The sequence below is a fragment of the Gossypium hirsutum genome, chromosome A03 (assembly GCF_007990345.1).
Source record: "Gossypium hirsutum isolate 1008001.06 chromosome A03, Gossypium_hirsutum_v2.1, whole genome shotgun sequence".
NCBI classification, from domain to species: Eukaryota; Viridiplantae; Streptophyta; class Magnoliopsida; order Malvales; family Malvaceae; genus Gossypium; species Gossypium hirsutum.
The window spans coordinates 95,464,713-95,479,450 of NC_053426.1; the positions used below are offsets into that span (position 1 = coordinate 95,464,713).

The window sequence follows — 14,738 nt, forward strand, 5'->3', positions numbered from 1 at the left end:
TTTAAAATAGCTCCTCCTGCGAAGCTTGTGGAAATTCAAGGTACGAGTTCTGAACTTCGGCTGTAGCACGTACCGAGGAAGAACCCGGTCCTCTACGTCTCTTTGAGGATGGGACCGCGACCTTCTTTCCTCTTGATGATGACATAATGTACCTGAAAATATATGAGCAGTGATAGAATCCACGATACATCAGTAGTTAAGTAAGAGGCCCAAAACTAGTATATGCTATTTAGTGGCTTAAATAATTCAAATATAGAAAAATTTAAAGTAAATTCCTAACTTGTCTAAAGTAAAATAGTACAATATTTATGTAAAGCATTTAGAATACTAATGTAGCAATACAAATTGAAAAAATAAAGTTGAGAAAGTGAACCAAAGGTTGTTGTATGGCGGCGCACGGGCGTGTGATGCGGCGGTATAGCCGTGTGGAGGAAAAATAGAGGGTATAGAGAGGGGAAAGTGGGGATTAATGCAAGAGGAATCTATTTCAAGGTGGTTTGAGGGTTGGGGAAGCGAGAATCTCGGGAATGGTGGCCGGAATAAGGATTAGGGAGTAGGGAGGAGGAGTTTTCGGCTAGGGTTTTGAAAGGGGAAAGAAGATGAACAGTGTTTTGTTTATATAAGAGAGGGTCACATGGCCTAGGGCCACACCCGTGTGCTTTGAGTGTGATCCCGTGTTTTTTGAATTTTTTCAATTTAGGTCGTGCCCGGCTACTATCCCATGCCCATGTGTCTCGGGCGTGTGTGGCACACGGCTATGGCGCACGGCAGTGCCTAGCTTTGTTCGCTTCTCCCACGCCTGTGTATTGTTGTACACGGCTGAATGGCACGGGCGTGTCGTTTTCATTCTCGTGGGTTTTCATTCTCGTGCCCGTGTGTTCCTATTAAGTTCACCCACGGTCATGTCGCACGGCCATGGGGATTTAGCGCACCCCATGTTTTGGGGAAATCATGTCTGCTTCAACACGACCGTATCTCACGGCCGTGTCACTTCCCCTGTTTGGCCACGGCTTTAGGCACGCCCGTGTGCCTGGCCGTGTGTGCTGAAAAACTTTGCAATTCAAAGATTAAGTTAATTGATTCGAAGTGTGAGAAAATAAAAATAAAGAAATCAAAATATGTTAGTGCTCGGGTTGCCTCTCAAGAAGCGCTTATTTATAGTCTAAGCTCGACTTACCTCTCCGTTGATTTATCATGGTGGTTTGAGGAGTTCAACTCCTCGTTCCTACTGTCAATTTTGAAATAACGTTTTAAACGGGTGTTGTTTACCTTAAAAGTGCCGATCTTGGGATGATTCACCTCCACTGTACCGAATGGAAAAACACTAAGTACCGTAAGAGGGATTTCCTCATTTGGTGTGGTAGTGACAATGTGAGGATCAACGGCATCTAGTAAGATTGTATCGCCAACCTGAAGTTGATTAGGAGAGGTATTAGGCTTGTGTTTGCGTAGTTTCAGTTTATCATGTGTTCTCGGTTTGTGTTCTTGCCATTTGTCTAGCTCCTCTATCTGTAGTCTTCGTTCTTCATGGACGTCTTTGTTCTCTTCATGATAGTAGCAGACTATCTCTATTGTCTTGGTTCGAGGAAGTTCCTGCAAGGATGATTGAATATTAGTTTTATCATCGACAGGTTTTATAGCATTAGCTTGAGTTTTAGAGGTTTTGACTGAGTCGCGTGCTTGGAGTGTTACTGCGTTGTCACCTGCATGAAGTGTTAGCTCTCCTGTACCTACATTAATAATGGTTCTTGCAGTTGCTAAAAATGGCCGTCCTAAAATTAAAGGTACCTCGTTATCCTCATCCATATCTAAGACAACGAAGTCTATTGGGTAAATAAATTTATCAATTTTAACGAGAACGTCTTCAATAATACCCTTAGGAAATCTAACTATTTTGTCAGCGAATTGTATGCTCATCCTAGTCTGTTTGGGTTTACCGAGACGTAGTCGTTTAAACATTTTGTTTGGCATAACATTTATACTTGCCCCTAGATCAGCTAAAACTGTAACACTCCTTACCCGTGTTTGACGCCGGAACAGGGTACAAGGCATTACCGGACTTAATCACTAATCATCGTATAAAAACTGATTCATAATTAATAACATAATCAAGACTATCTACATTAAATGACTTTATACAATAGAGACCTTCAAATAACATAGGTCAATATTTTAAGCCAATTCCTAGCAACTTAATAACAGTTAAACGAGTCTCCATACATGCCAAAGACTTAAAATACTTTAAAACTTTTATATATCGATCAATAGTTTTATAGTGTGATTTAACCTCCGGCGACCTCCAACTCGACCTAACATATGCGACACTATAGAAAAAAGGAAAGGAAGGGAGTAAGCGTTATAGCTTAGTAAGTAAGTGCGTAAATATTAATAAACAATACATTATCATACTTTAAACAAAGTCATAATATGTTCCCGGAATATTACCATCACAAACACACATACTTTCACTATTACAATCATAAACAGGTTCAAAATAAGCTGTCTAGCATAGTACCAACAACTAAATTATTTATTTCTAGAGCTACAGAACTCCAAATTACAAACTATTAATTTTCCTTGAAACTAGATTCACATATATTCTTACCATAAAATTTAAAAAATTTTTGGTCTAGCCAATTAGTACAGTTTATTCATTGAAGTTACCCCTATTTCACTGCTCAACTGTTCTGACCACTCTTCACTACGAATCAATTTTATCCTCGTACAGAATTCAAAGGATGTTATCGTTTATTTCAATTGAAACTAGACTCATTAAGTATTTTAAGAATATAAATTATATTCCATAATTAGTTTTGTACAATTTTTATTGATTTTTCCAAGTCAGAATAGGGGATCACGTAGTCATTCTAAACTAGTCTCTCAAAAACTTAAATATCTCATAATATAGAATTCCTTTGCTTGCTCTGTTTCTATTATATGAAGATAGACTCATTAAGCTCTAATTTGATATCTCACTCAGTCTCTGATTCAATTTCTACTATTTTTGGTAAATTTTTAGATTCACATCACTACAATTATCCAGAACAGTTTTATTGTTAATTTTGATCTTTCACACTTCAATTGTATTCATCACTTTCCCATAACAATCTTTCCAATTTCCAATCACATATCGAGCATATTGCTCATAAGTTACACATGTATATACTTACACTTATCATCACAAAGTCATACACAATTTCATTTAATCAATTTCCCAGTTGAACGTTTTGAAATAATAGCAAATACGCAATGGTATCGCACACAGCCCACCTTTAAAATCGAAGCTCTCTTGTACACATAGTGGCCTTCACTTAGCACCACTCATGTGACCTAGCTCGATTGTACACATAATTCTGGCTCTCTTGTACACATGGTGAACACTTAGTACCACCCATGTGACCTAGCCAGTTTATCTCGTAGCTCTCTTGTCTACATGGTGTCCTTCACCTGGAACCACACATGCGACCTAGCTGCATATATCCCATAGCTCTCTTATCTACATGGTGTACACATAGTATCACCCATGTGACCTAGCTACATCATAATGTCTCGTAGCTCTCTTGTACACATGATGTGCACTCAGCACCATACATGTGACCTAGCCACATACCATCTGTATCATCCAATCTTTTCGAAGGTTCAACTGGGATTTCTCTCTCTTTCTAATATTTGATTCCATACTTTCAATAGTCAATTATGATTCAAAAATCAGCTACAATACCTAAAATATGCTGAAATAGAAAAACATAATAAAGATAATGTATTATTTACATACAAACTTACATACTTTCTCATTTCCATGTCGAATTAATATTGAACATTTAAATCATCATAATTATACTTACTTTCAACACCTAGAAAATCATAGTAAATATATCAATTTTACATTGAAACATGCATAAATTAATGCTTATTATACGTATGAACTTACCTCGATACTAAAACGGCCATTTTACCAACTTTCCCGATTTTCGATTTTTCTCCCATTCTAGATTCAAATCTCGTTTTTCGGGATCTAAAACATCATATTTTACTTATTTAAAATTAATGTAATATTCAAAGCAGTCCTTAACTCAAACTTTGGAAAAATTACAATTTTGCCCCTAAACTTTTGCATATTTACACTTTTGCCCCTAGGCTCAGGAATTAAACTTCATCCCTTATTCTTATGTTTTATGACATGCTGATCATTTTTCCCTTCTATGGCAACATCAAATTCTCACTCTAACACATAGTTATGAACAATAATAACTTTTACCGATTAAGCCGTTTTACTCATTTTTGCTTAAAACCACTTAGCAAAAGTTGTTTAACATAATTTCAGCCTTCATATTCTACCATAAAACATCAAAATAAACATATTTCACCTATGGGTATTTTTCCAAATATGAACCCTAGCTTAAATTATTGCTAGAATAAGCTTAATCAAGTTACCAGGATTCCAAAATCGTAAAGAACTTGAAAAACGGGCTAGAACGGACTTACTATTGAGCTTGGAAAGCTTTAAAACCCTAGCCATGGCTTCCCCCATGCTAATTTTGGCCTCCATGAAAAAGATGAGTCAAATTTGGCTTTATTTTCCCTTTTTATTTCTTTTAATTACCAAATGACTAAAATGCCCTTAAGGCCTTTCTTTAAAATTTTGTCCTATTCATGCCCATTTTTGTCCAAACAAAATATAATGGTCTAATTGCCATTTAAGGACCTCCTCTTTAAACCCCCATTTCAATCAAGTACTTATGAATTAGAACACATATTTTGTAACTTTTGCAATTTAGTCCTAAAAGTCCAATTAAGCACTTTATCAGTAAAATTACTTAACGATATTTTTACACAATATTTTAATCAATAAATAAACCTTAAAACTTAATCGAAATAAATTTTTTGACTTTGAATTCGTGGTTCTAATAACATCGTTCCGTTTAGGCCCTAAATCGGGTTGTTACAGCAACTTCTGCAAATAAGCCCTAATAGGCAAATTAAACATGAAATCTATAAAATTTCTTATCAATACTCTAACACATGCATCTAATCACTCGGTAAATCATAAAAATTAATCGAAATAAACTTTTCTATCTTAGATTTGTGGTTTCGCAACCACTATTCCATTTAGGCCCTATTTCGAGATGTTACAAAAGCATTATTCACAGACAGACTACCAATTAAGCAAGGAATTGTAAAACTCCCTGGATCTTTCAATTTGTTAGGTAGCTCATTCTTTAGAATAGTTGAGCAGACTACATTGAGTTCCACATGTGATGTAGCATCTAATTTCCTTTTATTGCTCAGAAGTTCCTTTAAGAATTTTGCTGAGTTGGGCATCTATGAAAGAACTTCAATAAAGGGTAAGTTAATATGTAATTTCTTTAAGAGTTTGACAAACTTACCGAATTGTTCTTTTGTTCTTCCTTTCGTCATTGCTTTAGGATATGGCATACGAGGTTCATGATTTGTACTTACCTGTTTGGGATCATTATTGTTTACCTCTTCTCGTCCTTTGTTCATTGCGTTGTCTTGCTGTATTTCTGGCTCCGGTGCAATAAATCCTTCCTTATCTTGAGTGCTAATTGCATTGAGGTGTTCCCTCGGATTAGGTTTAATATTACTTGGTAGGCTACCTTGTGGTCGTTCGGAGATTAGCTTGGATAGTTGGCCTATCTGAGTTTCGAGTCCTTGGATCGATGCTTGTTGATTCTTAAGTGCCGTCTCAGAATTTTGGAAACGGGTTTCTGACACCAAGATGAATTTAGAAAGCATCTATTTAAGGTTTGGTTTTTTCTCCTATTGATAAGGTGGCTGTTGAAAACCCTAAGGATTTTGTGGCTTTTGATTTCCTTGACAACCCCAAGAGAAATTTGGGTGGTTCCTCCAACCTGCATTATAAGTATTACTGTATGGGTTATTTTGAGATCTAACGTTATTATTACCCATATAGTTGACTTGTTCCTCTTCAGTTGTAGGATTGAAGGATTGGTATTCTGTATGAACACCTCCTCCGCTTGAGTCACACCTCATTACTGGATGTACCTGTGTAGAACCAAGTAAATCGTCAATCTTTTTATTGAGAAGTTCTACCTAATTAGAGAGCATGGTGACTGAATCGATGTTATAGACGCCGGTTGTTTTCGTTGGCTTTGTCCTCATAACTTGCCACTGATAGTTATTCAGTAACATCTCCTCTATAAATTCATAGGCATCTTTCGGTGTTTTATTGTTGATGGTTCCGTCAGCAGTTGCTCAATCAATTGTCTTGTCGAGGGATTCACACCATTGTAGAACGTTTGAACTTGTAGCCAAAGTGGTAACCCATGGTGAGGGCACCTTCTTAGTAAGTCCTTGTATCTCTCCCATGCATCTTAAAGTGTTTCTAAATCCATCTGCACAAAAGAAGAGATATCATTACACAATTTAGCCATTTTAGCCGGCGAAAAATATTTTAGTAAAAACTTCTCGGTCATTTGTTCCCAAGTAGTGATAGACCCTCGTGGTAATGAGTTCAACCACTGTTTAGCTTTGTTTCTCAGTGAAAAGGGAAATAACCAAAGATGAATGGCATCATCAGAAACGCCATTGATTTTGAATGTATCACAAAATTCAAGAAAATTCGCCAAGTGCGTGTTGGGATCCTCATCCTGCAAACCATCAAACTAAACAAACTGCTCTATCATCTGAATTGTGTTAGGTTTTAGTTTGAAATTATTTGCAGCAATAGCAGGTCTAACTACACTAGACTTAGTTCCTATTAAAGAAGGTTTAGCATAGTCATACATAGTACGTGGAGTAGGATTTTGATTAGCTGCAATTGTAGGAGGCAGCTAATCGCCTGGGTTTTCAGCCATCTCATCGGTTGGGGTTTGAGTATCGTTTTCTCACTCGTTCTCCGTGTAGCATAAACTACGCCTTATTTCTCTTTGATTTTTGTGAATTGTACGGTCGATTTCTTCATCAAAGAGTAATGGTCTTGACGGGTTTCTTTTAGTCATAAACTATAAAAACCTGCCAAGAGAGAGAGAAAAAGTAAATTAATAAATAATAAAATAAAACAAAATTGCAAGAAAAATAATTTGCTAATGTAATAAAAATTTAGTGTTCCTAATATTTTAGTTCCCCGACAACAGCGCCAAAAACTTGATCGCGTGATTCGTAACAAGTAATAAATATTTATAATGAAGATCAAACCTAGATTAACTATTATCATGACGAAAAGGCAAGCGCACCTATCGAACAATAGTATAGTAATGGCAAGATCGGGATATCGTACCCAAGGGAACCAAAAGTACTAGTAATAACTATCTTTTTTATTATCTATCCTAAGAATAAAAATATTTGTTTATTAAACTAATTATTTAAACAATTAACTGATTTAATAAAAGCAAAGAGAAAATTTGGAAAAAGGCTTGAAGAAAAGAAATTGATAAAGACGACACCCAAGGAGGAATCCACCTAGATTTCACTTATTATTTGACTCTGAACTGGACGATTTATTCACTTGACTTGTTTCGTAGAGGTCCCTAAGTTAAGTTACTATCCCTATTCAAGACTAATAACGTCTAATCCCTAGATTGAATAACCGGGACTTTTCTCTAATTAACACTCTAGGGTTGCATTAACTCGATCTATGGATCCCCTTATTAGGTTTCACCCTAATCTAGCAAAATCTCGTAACCCTATTTCTAGGCGTTCGATCAACTCCGCTTAATTATGCCAAATCTACTCTTAGGCAGGGTCTATTCCTCCTCTACAAAAGCACATCTAATCATGAATTAATACCCGGAATATTAACTCAAGCATTAAGAACACATAATTAAGAACAAATCAAATATTTATCATACAGTTCAAATAATAATAACAAGATCCATCATAGATTTTATCCCCCTTAGGTATCTAAGGGGTTTAGTTCATAATAAAATAAGAGTACATCTCAAAAGTAGAAAAATAACAAAACATAAAGAAAACTCTAAAACCCCTGAAGGAATTCTGAGAGAGATCTTCAGTCTTGTAGTAGCTCTAGCTTTTGAGATGGATCGTCTGGCTTCCTTCAAGTAATTCCCGGCGTGTGGTATTGTATTCCAGAAAAGTTCTGGAAAGAGCAGCCTCTTTTTAAGTCACACTTAGGGTGTTTATATAGGCTTTGGATTGGCTTTCTTCCTCCCTAAGTACCCTTTTTCGTGTAAAATACAACTCTTTGAAAAAGGGACACGCCTGTGTGCCACGACCGTGTGACGTGATTACCAGGCCGTGTTCGATCCGTTAAATTGCACACGGCCGTGTGGGCTCAGTGGCCAGGCCGTGTGAATCGTGAAAACCTTGGTCGACACCCCCGAGGGCCACAGGCGTGTGAGATGCCCGTGTGGCAAGGCTTAGGCCGTGTCATCTTCTCGATTTGGTCCATTTTGTCCCTTTTTAGCTCGTTTGTGGCTCCTTTCAACTCTTGGTGCTTTCCTGAGTACATAACATGAAATAACTGGATTAAGAGCACCAAAATCCATAAATCTAGTAATAAACATCCATAAATATGCTAAGTATTTAGGGTATAGATATGTATAATTTAGCATTTATCAATTGCCTGCTGTGATATCTTTGATGAAAGCTCTGAGTATTTTGAGAAAAGGTGGTGAAGCTTACTTTGCCTATGTGATTGATTCAAAAGTGTCAGAAAAGAGAGTTGAATCGGTGCCTATTATCTGTGAATTCCCTCATGTGTTTCCTGGAGAACTTCTAAGATTACCTTTGATTCGAGAAGTTAAATTTGGCATTGAATTAGTACCCGAGACTACTCTAATTTCTATAGTTTCGTATAGAATGGCTCTTACTGAACTAAAGAAATTAAAATCCCAGTTGCAAGAATTGACTGAGAGAGGGTTTGCTAGACTGAGTTTTTCACCTTGGGGTGCACCAGTTCTGTTTGTGAAAAAGAAAGATTGTACAATGAGAATGTGCATTGATTATCGTCAGTTGAACAAAGTGAATATCAAGAATAAATATCCTTTGCCTCGAATTGACGATTTGTTTGATCAATTGAAAGAAACTACCGTGTTTTCGAAGATAGATTTGAGGTCAGGCTATTATCAGTTGCGAGTAAAAGATTCAGATATTTTGAAAACTACTTTTAGAACGAGGTACGAGCATTATGAGTTCTTTGTTATGCCTTTTGAATTAACTAATGCACCTACTATCTTTATGGATTTGATGAACATAATTTTTAAACCGTATTTAGATCGATTTGTTGTTGTATTCATTGATAACATATTGATTTATTCGCGTGATAAATTCGAGCATGCCGAACATTTAAGAATAGTGCTACAGAATTTGCGTGATAAGCAATTGTATGCAGAGTTTAGCAAGTGTGAATTTTGGTTACGAGAAGTCAATTTTCTAGGCCATATTGTATCAGCATCAGATATCCAAGTTGATCCGAGAAAAATTTCAGCTATTTTGGATTGGAAGCCTCTAAGGAATGTCTTCGAAGTCCGCAGTTTTTTGGGACTTGCCAATTATTATAGAAGATTTGTAAAAGGCTTTTCTATGATTGCAACTCCTTTAACGAAATTGCTTTTGAAAAATGTGAAGTTTGAATGGTCTGAAAAATGTCAGAAAAGCTTTGATCAATTGAAAGCCCTATTGACTGAAGCTCTAGTGTTAGTACAACCTTAAACGAGTAAAGAATTTGTGTTCTATAATGATGCTTCGTTAAACAGTTTGGGATGTGTTTTGATGTAGGAAGGCAAAGTTATTCCTTATGCTTCGAGACAGTTAAAGACGCACGAAAAGAACTATATGACACATGACCTTGAGTTAGTTGGGATTGTATTTGCTTTGAAAATATGGCGCCATTATCTTTTTGGTAAGAAATGTCACGTTTATTCCAATAATAAGAGTTTAAAATATCTGATGACTCAGAAAGATCTAAATCTGTAACAAAGAAGGTGGTTAGAATTGCTAAAAGACTAGGAGCTTGTGGTTGATTATCATCTAGGAAAATCAAATCTTGTTGTTGATGCTTTGAGTCAGAAATCACTTTTTGCTCTGCGTGTTATGAATACTCAGTTGTTTGTGTCTGATGATGGTTCGATTTTAGCCAAATTAAAAGCTAGACCGTTATTCATTCAACAGATTATCGAAGCTCAAAAGATTGATAATGAGATTTTGGTAAAACGAGCTCAAGGTAATTTAGATTTTGACTCATAATTCAGAGTTGATAAAGATGATTGTTTGAGATTCTGAGATCGAATTTGTGTTCCAAGAAATCCAGAGTTGATACAGATGATTTTGAATGAAGCTCACAATAGTCGTTTATCTATTCATCCGGGTAGTATGAAAATGTATAACGATCTAAAACCGCTTTATTGGTGGCCTGATATGAAGCATGACATCTCTCAATTTGTTGCAAAATGTTTGATCTGTCAACAAGTTAAAGCTGAACATCAAGTGCTGTCAGGTTTGTTACAGCCGATTATGGTTCTAGAATGGAAATAGGATAGAGTGACAATAGATTTTGTTTCAGGTTTGTCCCTATCTCCGAGAAAAAAAGATGCAATTTGGGTTATAGTTGATCGATTGACGAAATCAGCCTCTTTTATTCTGCTACAATCCGATTACTCGTTTGATAAGTTAGATGAGTTATACATTTCTGATATTGTGAGATTGCATGGTGTGCCACTATCTATTGTGTTAGACAGAGATCTGAGATTCACATCACGATTTTGGAAGAAATTGTAAGATGCTTTGGGTACGAAATTGCATTTCAGTACTACTTTTCACCCGCAAATGGATGGTCAATCTGAGCGAATTATTTAGATTCTCAAGGGTATGTTGAGATGTTGTATTTTTGAATTTAAAGGTACGACAGTATTTGCCTTTGATTGAATTCGCTTATAATAATAGTTTTCAATCGAGTATTAAAATGGCACCGCATGAAGCCTTATATGGTCACAAATGTCGTACACCTTTGTATGGGACTGAACTCAGTGAAATAAGATTCATGGGGTCGACTTGATAAAAGAGACTGTACAGAAAGTAAAAGTGATTCGAGATAGTTTGAAAGCAACTACTGATTGTTAGAAATCTTACGCAGATTTGAAACAAAAAGACATTGAATTTGAGATTGGCGACAAAGTGTTTTTGAAAGTATCCCCATGGAATAAACTACTTCGATTCAGTAGAAAAGGCAAATTGAGTCCAAGGTTGTGACAGCCTTAATTTGACCCTAGTCGGAATGTGGTTTCGGGACCACAAAATCGAGTCATAAAATTTATTAAAAATTAATTTTCATATCTTCTATGTGTGATAGTGCATGTGTGAAAAATTTGATGTTTTAATTTAGTCATATGAATGTGAATTTCACTTGAAAGGACTTAGTTGAGAAACTTAGAAAATATGTTAGGTAAATGTGTGAGGACCAAATAATTTCAAAGTATGAAAGTTTGGGTTTGCATGTCAAAATGCCCAATATGCATTAAGTGGCCGGCCAAGTAATGATGTCCCTCCACTAAGTTTAATTTAATTAAATTATTATATTGATAAGTGATTAAAACATCATAAATAATATGAATTAAAAATAAAAAGATGAATAAAAGAAGAAATTGAAACATAAGTGTTCATCTTCTTCTTCTTGTAAAACCGAAACAAAAGGAAAGAAAAAGAGAAATTACACTAAGGCAATTCGGCACCTTCTTTTGCTAGTTGGAGGTAAGTTTTGAAGTGATTTTGAAATCTTTTTATATGTTTAAGTTAATTTTTAAATGAATTTCTTGGCCATGTCAAGAAAATAAAATTTCTATGGTGGTTTGGGCACTAGGCCGTCTATCAAGATGTTGGAATTAGAGGTTGTTTTCATGTTGTATTGAATAAGTAGATGTTAGAATGAGGTTAAACTTGTTGAATTGTTAGTTGGGTAATACTTTGTGCATTCGGCCATATGGGGTTTAAATGGAATGTTCATTTTATTTTTTTACTTTCTTGTATGAGAAATGGTTCAAATAAGTGTTAAGGCCGAATGAGTCATGGTAGATAAGTTAAAGTACAAAATTCATGTTTATGTGTTAATTTGAGCAATTGACCGAGACATGGATGAAGGAATAAGATTGATACTTTTATGTTTTAGGAGTGAAAGGCATAATGAAAATTGAGTAAGTTTAATGTGCATATTTTAGTTTAAGTGTTATGGAAAATTTAGCTAAGATAGTTTGGTATGTGTGTTTGCCGAATTTAAATTAAGATTGTTTGAGTGACTTAATTTATGTATTGGAAATTTATTTGAGTGATTAAAATGGGCATTAAGATGTTGAACTCATGAAATTAGAAGTATATGAGCTTGATAGTATTTAAATGAATACTAACAAAAAATGAACTTAGCTAATTAATTGACAAATTGTTGAGTATTTAAAAATTTGGAAATGTGAGTTGCCGAAATTGATCTTGTATATGTATCGAATTAATGGAATAGAAGAGAAGTATGTTTGGATATGCATTAAGTTTAAAGGTTAAATTTTAAATTATGTGTGGACAAATGCCGAATGGGGTCTTGAAGGAATAAAAAAATGGTTCAATAAATTTGATGATCGGTTTTAGTTATTAGGTGATAAATCTTGAATACTTAAATGTTATATTGTCATGGCTTGGTTAATATTAGATGGAATACCGAATCTGTGTGTGTGTCTATGAGGAATGAATATAAATTGGGGCTACGATGATTGAGTTATTTTATTTGCTTAGATGGAGCTCAAGATCAGAGGGAGCCAAGTTCGGCCAAAGGGAAAGCGAAAGCGGTTGAGTAGCCGATCGGAGTTGTTCATCCGACTAAAAAGTAAGTCCTTAAGTAATTTAAGCTATGGTTAACATTGCACATAAATGACACAAAATAAGTTGGATAAGAAACCATGGTATGTATGAATTTTTGAAAATCGAATGTGAAAATATTGACCTATCTATGATATTGTGGTAACTATAGATAAGAAAATACAACACTATAAGTGCAAGGCTATGCGGCACTATGTGTGCGAGAAAACGTGGCACTATGTGTGTGAATAAGTAAGAGCACTATGTGTGCAGGCTTTCAAATAGAGCACTAAGTGTGAGATATCGATCGTGGAGCACTACTTGTGCAAATGAAAATTCATTAAAACATTAAATTGGGAGTAATGAAATGTGCATGGATACTAGACATGGGATTTGATTCTAATATGTGTATTAATATATAATGCTTGGGAAGAAAGAAAGAAGAGAAAGGTAATCGGTTCAATTAGTATATAATTGAACAAAGATATAAAGTAGTGATAAATGAATCTAAATGGATTGGAGATTGGATTGATAGATGGAGTGGCTTGGTTTGTGCTTTATTTGAATAATTGGACATTGTATGTCATTTACATATACGCCAATGATTTGTGTAGGACATTTACCATGGTATTTTCAATTTGTGGTTAAATGGTGTAGGAGTACATAGTGAATTCGGGTAAGTATGTACCAAATTCATAATGTACGTATGTGACATAAGATTTCCTTGTGATATCATGGTTGAATTCGGCTAGTATTGGATTGAAATTTTATTTTGCTAAGATAATCGGGTTATTACATTCTTGAAATTTCTTAGGACTTACTGAGTTAATAACTCACTTGATGTGTTTATTGGTTTTGTATAAATCATCTTGTCGAGGAAAGCTTGGACCCGTTACGAAGTCATCGCATCTTTTCACAACCTTTTTGGTACCTTTGTTTAAAACTCTAGTAGACATTATGGCATGTATAGGATAATATTTTGGGAGGTTTGCTATTTTGATAGTATTGTATATAAAGCCATGCGAATATGGCTAAAGTCCTATGTATGGATTTGATAATGGTTTAGATATAAATCTTGAAGTGTTAATCAACTTGACATATAAGTTCATATTTGTGATATGAGTGTGATTATGTTATGCTTGAACTAACATGTTAAGTATTTGAGATATATATTATGTATGTGTATTCGGTTAAGAGGATAAAAATCACCAAATGAATAGAAAACTTTTAGTTGTGTGATGTTATTCATTAAGCTCAAGACTTTACACTTTTACCCTTTTCTATGAGCATACTATAGAAGTTACTCATGGAAACATGCTATTATTGTTATAATTATTTAATTACATTGGATTCGAAATTATTGAAACTTAAAAGTGCAAATCTGATTTTTATGTACGCGAAGTGTTCTATAAAGGAGTTGAATAGGTTATGTTATGTGACCCTATTCCAGTAATGGATACGGGTATTTGGGTGTTACATTTTTATTGGTATCAGAGCACAGTTTAGTCGATTCGAAGACTACCGTAGCACGTGTGAGTCTAGCTATACATGCCATAATGTTAGTATATGATAGTGTGATGACTTCTGACGGTGAAATTGTTGTTTTGATTAGTAAATGGAATCCAATCCAGAGAGAGCCTTAGCGGATGACGTTGAGAGTGTAGCGCCTGCTCCCGTGGAAGGGACAGCTCCTGTTGAACCTCAACCATCTGCGAGTAATCATGATGATGGGGCTAAGCAAGCCTTCTTTACCATGATGAATGAGTGGGTTGCACAATATGCCCGAACAAACCCGGCTGCTCAACAATTCTCGAATTTAAATAATCCTCCTCCAGTGCCTATAATACCAGCAACTACTGATCCTTTAAGGACGAGTAAACCTCCTGTTGATTTGATTAGGAAGCGCGGGGCTGAGGAATTTCAAGCCACAGCTACTAATGAGGCTGAAAGGGCTGAGTTTT

General features: G+C 35.4%; 1 non-coding gene across 1 annotated transcript; it reads left to right on the plus strand.

Annotated features, from left to right (window-relative positions):
- The first annotated feature begins 6,303 nt into the window (after positions 1-6,303).
- LOC121226056 (small nucleolar RNA R71) lies at positions 6,304-6,410 on the plus strand. The gene has a single exon (XR_005923957.1). It is a non-coding gene; the product is annotated as a small nucleolar RNA R71 (small nucleolar RNA).
- Positions 6,411-14,738: the final 8,328 nt, after the last annotated feature.